General features: G+C 43.5%; 1 long non-coding RNA gene across 2 annotated transcripts; it reads left to right on the forward strand.

The window, feature by feature from the left end:
- The first annotated feature begins 3,460 nt into the window (after positions 1-3,460).
- Positions 3,461-7,841, forward strand: LOC123769096 (uncharacterized). 2 transcript variants are annotated; one of them, XR_006774197.2, is made up of 3 exons: positions 3,461-4,103; positions 5,942-6,068; positions 7,632-7,841. It is a non-coding gene; the product is annotated as an uncharacterized lncRNA (long non-coding RNA). The 2 variants fall into 2 exon arrangements; XR_011223677.1 differs by lacking the exon at positions 3,461-4,103 and having other exon boundaries at positions 5,738-6,068.
- The last annotated feature ends 1,314 nt before the right edge of the window (positions 7,842-9,155 follow it).

Here is a 9,155-nt window from a genome sequence, read left to right on the forward strand (position 1 = left end):
CAGACCTTTCAGCTTTGTCAATTTCCTATCAGATAATCACTGTTCAACACGTCGACGTTTATCTAGTGAGAATCATACCAGATCCAGATTATCATTTCCAGATCACGTCCAAGTTACTCCACTCCTCCCCAACACTGGTGGAGTAGAGGAGCATGCAACATTGCACGTAACTAATGTTGTAACCCTTTTTTTGTTTAATGAAATTTTAAAATAAAGTGAGATACACATACAGTACATAGAAAAAGAATAGGGGTGGTAGGAGAAGAAAATATCAGTGTTCAGTGAGGATCCACAAGGTCTTCTCCGAGTACTCTTTATTTTCTTCTCCGAGGCTATGGGCCCCTACACATGCAAAATCGGTTCTCAATTATAATTCTTTTCACTGAGAGTTTACTTTAGTCTTATGACTAGAATATGGTATACTTGCTCGGTGGCTAAGGAGCACTTCTGATGCTGGAGAACGGGCCGTTCTCCTGATTTACGCAACCCATCCTCCGAATTGACAGTACGATTTAATACTAAGTGTAATAAGTACATTTTCTTACTGCCAAACAGTGCACAATTGCACTTATGGGGCCGTTACATTTACCCAACTCCCTCCCCGATTTAATTCTCCTTTTTTCTGTTACGACACTTAGAATTTTGGGATGAAGTTTTCAATTTCAAGTTGCTATACACAAGTTTTAAATATCAGGAATTTCTTTTTCAGGTTTATTAAACAATATAGATTTTATACAAAATTTTAAAATATCCTGAGTTTTTTCACAATTTATTGATATATTTTAGTTTTGTTTTATTAGTTTTATAAAACTGTAATATCAATATAGCTGTAGGTTAAGTACTAATTGTAATTTAGAAGCAATAAAATTTTTATCTTTAAAATCTAAGACGGTTAGGTGAAGTTGTGGTTTTCTATTCAGTTTTTCAGGTAAACTCAAATATTCACAATATATTTGACAGTACGATTTAATACTAAGTGATAAGTACAATTTCTAACTGCTATGAATAGTACATAACTGCACTTATTTGTCTCCTTACTGTAATAATAGGTATTTGTATGGTCAGCACAGTAATCGGACCAGGCAATGTGATGTAGTAATTGCGCGAATTCGCCTTGGCTATAGACACATCTGGCAGGTTAGTGAGGCTGAGCCACTACCAGAATATTCAGATTGTAAACTCTGTGATAAACCTTTAATGCATTCACTAGAACACTATATTGATGAATGTGAAACCGTAAAGGACTTTAGACCTCCTGGCCTATTGTACCACCTACTGTGTAACTATTTTATTGACTCAGGTGTTCTGGACGACATCCTAACAATTGACCCAAAATTTGCTTGTCCATTTTAAAGAATGAAGAACAATTTTCATTTATATTCTAAGCTGTATCACTTATGAACCCATCCCTGCCCTTGTGTGGCAGTGCACAATAGAAAGTTGTTTTCACATATCCACACATTAAAACATTGATTGTAACCATGATATATATGTGCTTCAGCCTACAGTTTAGACCTATTGTCTTATGTATGACCCTCTGTCCTGCGTGACAGTGAATACTAGCATTAACCTCAATTTAATAAGACTATCAAAATCCTCAGATTAGGCAAAATTGTAATTAATTTTGTCAATAAAGATGTTAATAATAATAATTTTTGGAGGACGGGGTGGATTTACAACATACAAAATATGGGATACTCAAACGCACGACCCAACCTACCTACTTAACCAACCTACCCAAAGAAAACGTGGATATTTATGAGCCGGTACTTCCCTATATTATGTACGTTAGGGGGACTATACAATGTGAGGCGCGTTGAGAAGACGGGTTGTGTGGTTGGCTTAAAAAGCTCTTCACAGGTTGATGGGCATTGTGCTCAACAGCAAGGTGTATTTGTGTACAAACAACTCGTACATCTTAAGGCTTGGTAATGTGATGCCTGATCAGTACTTAGCCTCTTAAACTGCTGACCAATAGACAAGCAGCAGGTTAAGTCCCCGGCACTCTCTCTCTCCCACTAGTCAACTCATCAATCTATTACCCTCTGCCCGCTTCCCATCTCACTCCTAAGGTAATCTTCTATGTACCTGAATAGTCTGAGGTGGGGTACCCGTCAGTGCCCGGGTCTCTGTCCCCTTCCTGTTCCCTTCCCTTTCCTCTCATTATGTCTCCCTCCCTTTTATCCTCCCTTCCATTCTCTTCGCACAGATTCCTACACTCAGCTGCATTCTCCAAAACCATTCCTGGTATATTTAATTACAAGAATAATTCATAGATACTTCAACTCTCCTCATCACGTGGGCAAGATTAAGGTGGTCCAAAGTCTGTTAATTTGACCTTTGGGGTAATATGATATTTGTTGTCAGTGGATGAACACAAGGGAGGTGTCACGAGGGAGGTGTCACGAGGGAGGTGTCACGAGGGAGGTGTCACGAGGGAGGTGTCACGAGGGAGGTGTCACGAGGGAGGCGTCACGAGGGAGGCGTCACGAGGGAGGCGTCACGAGGGAGGCGTCACGAGAGGGATTCGAACACTCACAGTTTGCTGCTCTAGCGTCGCCGGCCAACCTGCAGGCTGAAGAGAGAGAGAAAAAAAAATAAAAAAATACAATAAAATTAAAAAAAATAAATAGCTTAAATTTGAAAACAATGAAAAAAAAAATAAAAAAAAGACCGAGGTTCTCCCTGTTCTGGCATCATGTACAAGCAGTTTAATAACCTGAAATTACCCGAGGGGCCACATTTCCCTAGTGACTTCGGCCTGGACAGGAAGCCGACGGCTTGTCAAGTCATCGCATTGTTGCAGATACATAAAAATAACACTATATCGTGTGTCATATAGTAGTAGGCAGCCTACATTTCTACTAGTTTGAGAACTTGTAGAGGCTTGTGTTATGTATCAATATGTTTACTACACACGTAATTGGTCCAAACAAGCGCTCTTAGTTGTATTGAGTTAGGTAAAAAAGAAAGTTGCATTACTAAATACTCAGTAAAGATAAACAACAAATTACAGACAACGATATGTGTATAAACAATTTACTTCACTCCTGGATAATGTTCTGTAGTATAGTATACTAACTGCTAGTTGGCCATGAAGCTGTTATGAAGTCATTATTAACACCCCTTTGGTTGAGAGGCTTAGGCAAAAGAAAATAAATTTATATATATTATATATATATATATATATATTATTTATATATACATATATATATATACATACACACAAGTATACACATCTTGGTGTATAAACACATTAATATAATGCTCTTATGTTAGGCCTAAAGTATAACTGCTGGTTTATTCTGAACTGTTATTTTGAAAAGTTGTTGGCGATTGGTCAGTGGGAACTGACGGCCTTAAAACCGTCGCATTTGATTGGACTAGACCCAAACATCTAACCCATTCCTGTGGCAGGTGTCAAGATTACTACCAACCATCAGTTTAACTACCACCACCACCACCATATTGACCCAGTGTACCTGTGAACTTTGTTCAGAAAACAACAGCCTCCATGGCGTTATCGACATTATAAAATTGGCAGTGAAAACACTTGCCAGTTTGCCTTGTTAAACCGATTTATGACGTGGTACGGAAATATGACTGACACTAACGCCATATTTGCATAATTTTTGGAGGGAACTTTGAACATTTGTATTAGGAAAACTAAAGATGTTTTGGAAATTCTCAATCACGTAATTATTTATTATATGCTAATGTGTAAGAAAAGTGTCACAGAATAATTATATCTGAAACGTGTGTTCTGAAGTGTAGACTTGAAAATGTGTAAAAAAAAAACGTTGAAAAAATAAAAAATAAAATCTCCCTTTCAATTTACGCTGCAGTACTGAAACTTGGGACAATTTCAGCACTTTTCATATACAACTAGTCAAAAAATATTGGTTGACATTGAACAACTTTTCCAAGACCACCCAGATGGCCCCTTAAGAGCCGACTGGGATTTATAACTGCAACGGACAGTTTGGATATCGGGGAGTAGGCTGGATTTTATTACTGGAGCGACGTGTTTGTGAAACTAGAAAAATGCTGGTCGGTACACGACTGGCGGGGAAGGAGGGAGTCTTCTAGCGGTCAAGATACAGGTTTGTGTTTGTGTTTATCTCTTAACATTCGCTCACTCACTCTGGCTATAAAGATAAATAAGGCACAGCATGATGTACAAATATTACGATTTATTCACCTCCCCAGAACAGTGTTGGTGGGGTGCTCCGAGAGCCAGAGCAGTGTTGGTGGGGTGCTCCGAGAGCCAGAGCAGTGTTGGTGGGGTGCTCCGAGAGCCAGGGCAGTGTTGGTGGGGTGCTCCGAGAGCCAGGGCAGTGTTGGTGGGGTGCTCCGAGAGCCAGGGCAGTGTTGGTGGGGTGCTCCGAGAGCCAGGGCAGTGTTGGTGGGGTGCTCCGAGAGCCAGGGCAGTGTTGGTGGGGTGCTCCGAGAGCCAGGGCAGTGTTGGTGGGGTGCTCCGAGAGCCAGGGCAGTGTTGGTGGGGTGCTCCGAGAGCCAGGGCAGTGTTGGTGGGGTGCTCCGAGAGCCAGGGCAGTGTTGGTGGGGTGCTCCGAGAGCCAGGGCAGTGTTGGTGGGGTGCTCCGAGAGCCAGGGCAGTGTTGGTGGGGTGCTCCGAGAGCCAGGGCAGTGTTGGTGGGGTGCTCCGAGAGCCAGGGCAGTGTTGGTGGGATGCTCCGAGAGCCAGGGCAGTGTTGGTGGGGTGCTCAGAGAGCCAGGGCAGTGTTGGTGGGGTGCTCAGAGAGCCAGGGCAGTGTTGGTGGGGTGCTCAGAGAGCCAGGGCAGTGTTGGTGGGGTGCTCAGAGAGCCAGGGCAGTGTTGGTGGGGTGCTCAGAGAGCCAGGGCAGTGTTGGTGGGGTGCTCAGAGAGCCAGGGCAGTGTTGGTGGGGTGCTCAGAGAGCCAGGGCAGTGTTGGTGGGGTGCTCAGAGAGCCAGGGCAGTGTTGGTGGGGTGCTCAGAGAGCCAGGGCAGTGTTGGTGGGGTGCTCAGAGAGCCAGGGCAGTGTTGGTGGGGTGCTCAGAGAGCCAGGGCAGTGTTGGTGGGGTGCTCAGAGAGCCAGGGCAGTGTTGGTGGGGTGCTCAGAGAGCCAGGGCAGTGTTGGTGGATCCCACTGTGAGCTCGTCAAGTAACTAACCTGGGAAAACTTGTAGAGAAACGCAATGTTGTGTTCTTCCTGGACCACTCTCACGCACCACGTATTATATACGGTCACTATGTAACACCAGAAACACTGCCACGGCGCATGTTTTCACTCCTCAATGATAACATTCCCCGCAATTGACACAAGGCCGAATGAAAAGCTTTTCAGTGGGACCGCATGTTACCAGTCCATGAGGCGGGAGAATGGCTGAGGTGGATATAAATAGAGCCAAAAGAATCTATCAAGATAGGAAAATTTCCAGAGATTTATTGTGACGTGAACCCCTGGTGGTGTGTGTGGGTACCTTGGTCACGCGCGCCTTACTGGTCTGTATTACCTACTTGTGCCTTTCCCCGACCTGTTTTTTTAATAAATGTATATATACCAGACCTGGTAGGTAAAGACAAGGTCGGGGAAAGGTACAAGTAGGTAATACAGGCCAGTAAGGAGCGTGACCAAGGTACCCGCGCACACCACCAGGGGTTCACGTCACAATAAATCTCTGGAAATTTTCCTATCTTGATAGATTTTGTTAAGTCTGTTTATATTTATAGCTCTTCCGCAGAGTGTCGGACTGGTAACGCGCGGCAAACATTTAAAAGCTTCGCGTTCGTCCTTGTGTCAGTGGCGGGGAATGTTATCATAGAGGAGTGAAAACATGCGCCGTGGCAGTGTTTCTGGTGTTACATAGTGACTGTATATAATACGTGGTGCGTTTCACGCAGAAAGCCCCCTCATCTTACTGTAGTCCCTGTGTCTGTAATCTCTAATCTTCTTCAACAGGTTTCTTTCTCCAACCAACTCCTTCAGCGCCAGTAAGATAATGCAGTGGTCGCTAGCTCAGAGGCACCACATTCACCATTTTTCAACATTGCATAATTTTGGAAAAGAACCCGGTCTAGTGTTGCTGGTAAGTCTTCTCCTCTTACTCTTGTTGGGTCTGTAATATGCTGCTTTAAGAAACGTTTGTCTGCCATGTCTACCAGTTTTGCTTTCCACGACTCGTTACCTCATTTATCCAGTCTATTTCTCTGCGGTTAAAAGCCTCAAGTATTAGAATTTTAGCGCTAGGATCCCTTGCCACTGTGGCTGCATTTTCCATTACCTTCAGGCAGTTCCAGATGCAGTTGTCGTCCTCCCTAGGGGTTATGCTGTTTGGTGGGGGGGGGGAGGAATAGTAAATCGCAACTCTCGCTAATTTTCATGTCGCCCAGTGTTGCTGTTTCAAATACAGTATGTGCTCATGCTGATTGGTTTTCTCTTGCAACAGGGCCACAGCACCCCCCCCCCCTTCTGGTCCCCATATCTCTCCTTATTACTTGTTATCCTCGTGGGAAGATCATTTTCTGTTAGGCTTGTCAGTTTGATTATCATTATCGCGATCATGTCAAGTTCTGTCCCTCTTTCCTATAACTCAATCCTTTTATTTGTAATAATAGTAGCATTTGTATATATTAGGTGTTACTCATCACAACTGGGCCGCTTTTCTTTATCCCGAGGAGTTGTACATGTGCAGCTGCATTTCCATTGCTGGAAGAGGAGGGGGAAGGGGGGGGGGTTAGTCACTCGTGCCCGCTTGTTTGCGAACTTGCTCCCATCACAATCTACTTGATAATGGTTCAGGACGGACCGAAACGTCGTCTCCTCATCTTCTGATGTGTGTGTGGTTTAGTTACCGGTGGAGAAGCTGGTGGGCCGGGCCTGGAGCCAAGTACTGGTTATTTAGCATCAGGTTACCTTGAATACGACCCACTAATCGCTTTGCATCCAGGTTCCCATTAATATTGTGTGCCCGAAAGAGGACTGAAGGAACCTGAGGGAACGATGTCCGGATGCCCCCACCCTGGCTGGTTGTTGGTGACATATTTTGGTATCGTGCAGTGAATGTGCAGGTGGGTGTTGTTGAAGGCAAGAGGGAAGTGGTGTAGTGATGGTAGGTGGTGGTGATGGTTAGTGGGGATGAGAGTGATTGTTGTGAGAGGTTTCGGATGGCGGTTCCAACGGGTGACAAATGGTGGTAGAGACGGATGGTTGTAGTCGCGACGATGTTTATAGCTCTCTAGGATTACACGCCTCCGCCTTAACCTCGAAATCCGGCTCAAGGATGACCTCAGTGGTAACTCTCGAGGGGGCACTGGTGGGGCTTCCCTCTCCATACTGCGTGAGACCTCAGATGTAGAGCTGTGGGAGGTGGGGGAAGAGAAAGGGGCAGGGAGGACAGGGAACACTGTATCCCCCCACAAGCTGTGTCCCCCCCCCCCCCCCACAATCTGTGTCTCACAATGTGTCCTACATAAGCTGTATCTTTACAGTCCTCGCCCCGACACTGACTCCCCCCCCCCCCCCCCCCCAGATGTGTCCACACAAGCTGTGCTTTCCCTCCACAAGCTGAGCGCCTTATGTCTATATATTTATGAACACGTTGTACTGAACGGGGTGAGATTTTACCTCAATAAACTTGTTTCAATTTCAGCTGAGCCTACATCAAGCTACAAGGCAGTGTTGTCAGATGCTGAGCAAGCGTTTACCCAGTATTATGGTTCAGGCTGCACATCTCTCCTTAATACAACAGTAACCCATTTTTTTTTTATTCGGCCCGTCCTCATAAACAACTCCCAGCTGTTTATAAATGAAAACTGCTTCCACACGACTCGCAACTGATTTTAAACCTCTCAGAACTCTTGTTGGCAAAGGATTTGGCATTAACATAAAATATGCTCGTAGTTTTTATATTGCCTTTATACGATCTGTTGTTGATTATTATGCCTTGCATCTTCTTAATTTTTCTCCTAAACAATTACAAGGCCTAGATGTAGTACAGAATGATGCCATGCGCATCATCCTGGGTTGTCCTAGAACTGTCAGAATTGTTAACATGAGAAAGGAACTAAACTTACCTTCCATTTACGAAAGAATAGTTCTACTTAGTACTATGTTTTGCGCCAAAACTTTGAAAAATAATGGTCCCCCCAGCTCTATTCAAATTAAATTGAGATCCATTCTAAACAATTCTGACTGTTCCCTCAATCCGTTATAACATTAGAAGCTATTGACAGTCATCTTCAAATTCTCAAACCGACTGAATCCTATGCCTTTACTGATGGCTCTGTGCAGTTAGGCACTGGTAGAACAGGTTGTGCATGTGCAGTGTATAAAGGGAATGAAATGATCATGACTAGTACACAGAGATTGAACAACTGGGCAAGCACGACACAGACCGAGCTATTGGGTATTTATCTAGCCACTGAATACCTTAAGCTCAATGGTGGTGGAGTTATTTTCTGTGACTCTAAAAGTGCTCTGCAGTCCTTAAATAACCCATCACAATGTATGTCGGAAGTAGCTTGTAATATTAAATGGAATGTAATTTTTGCCAATGATAATAATTCTTGTATAAAATTTGTGTGGATCCCATCCCATGTTGGAGTTGAAAAACATGACTTTGTAGATCAATTGGCCAATGAGGCTTGCAGGAAAGAAGACATTGATTATGACTTTGGACTATCTAATGCAGTTATTAGAAACATACAAATTAAAGAAATTAATTCAGATTTAGAAGAACTAAGAAATGCACAGAGACCTGAAAGCTGCAGTATTAAAAGTTATGACAAGTTCTGTAATAATGGGTATTTGTATGGTCAGCACAGTAATCGGACCAGGCAATGTGATGTAGTAATTGCGCGAATTCGCCTTGGCTATAGACACATCTGGCAGGTTAGTGAGGCTGAGCCACTACCAGAATATTCAGATTGTAAACTCTGTGATAAACCTTTAATGCATTCACTAGAACACTATATTGATGAATGTGAAACCGTAAAGGAGTTTAGACCTCCTGGCCTATTGTACCACCAACTGTGTAACTATTTTATTGACTCAGGTGTTCTGGACGACATCCTAACAATTTACCCAAAATTTGCTTGTCCATTTTAAAGAATGAAGAACAATTTTTATTTATATTCTAAGCTGTATCACTTATGAACCCATCCCTGCCCTTGTG

The sequence above is a fragment of the Procambarus clarkii genome, chromosome 64, assembly GCF_040958095.1.
Source record: "Procambarus clarkii isolate CNS0578487 chromosome 64, FALCON_Pclarkii_2.0, whole genome shotgun sequence".
Taxonomy (NCBI): domain Eukaryota; kingdom Metazoa; phylum Arthropoda; class Malacostraca; order Decapoda; family Cambaridae; genus Procambarus; species Procambarus clarkii.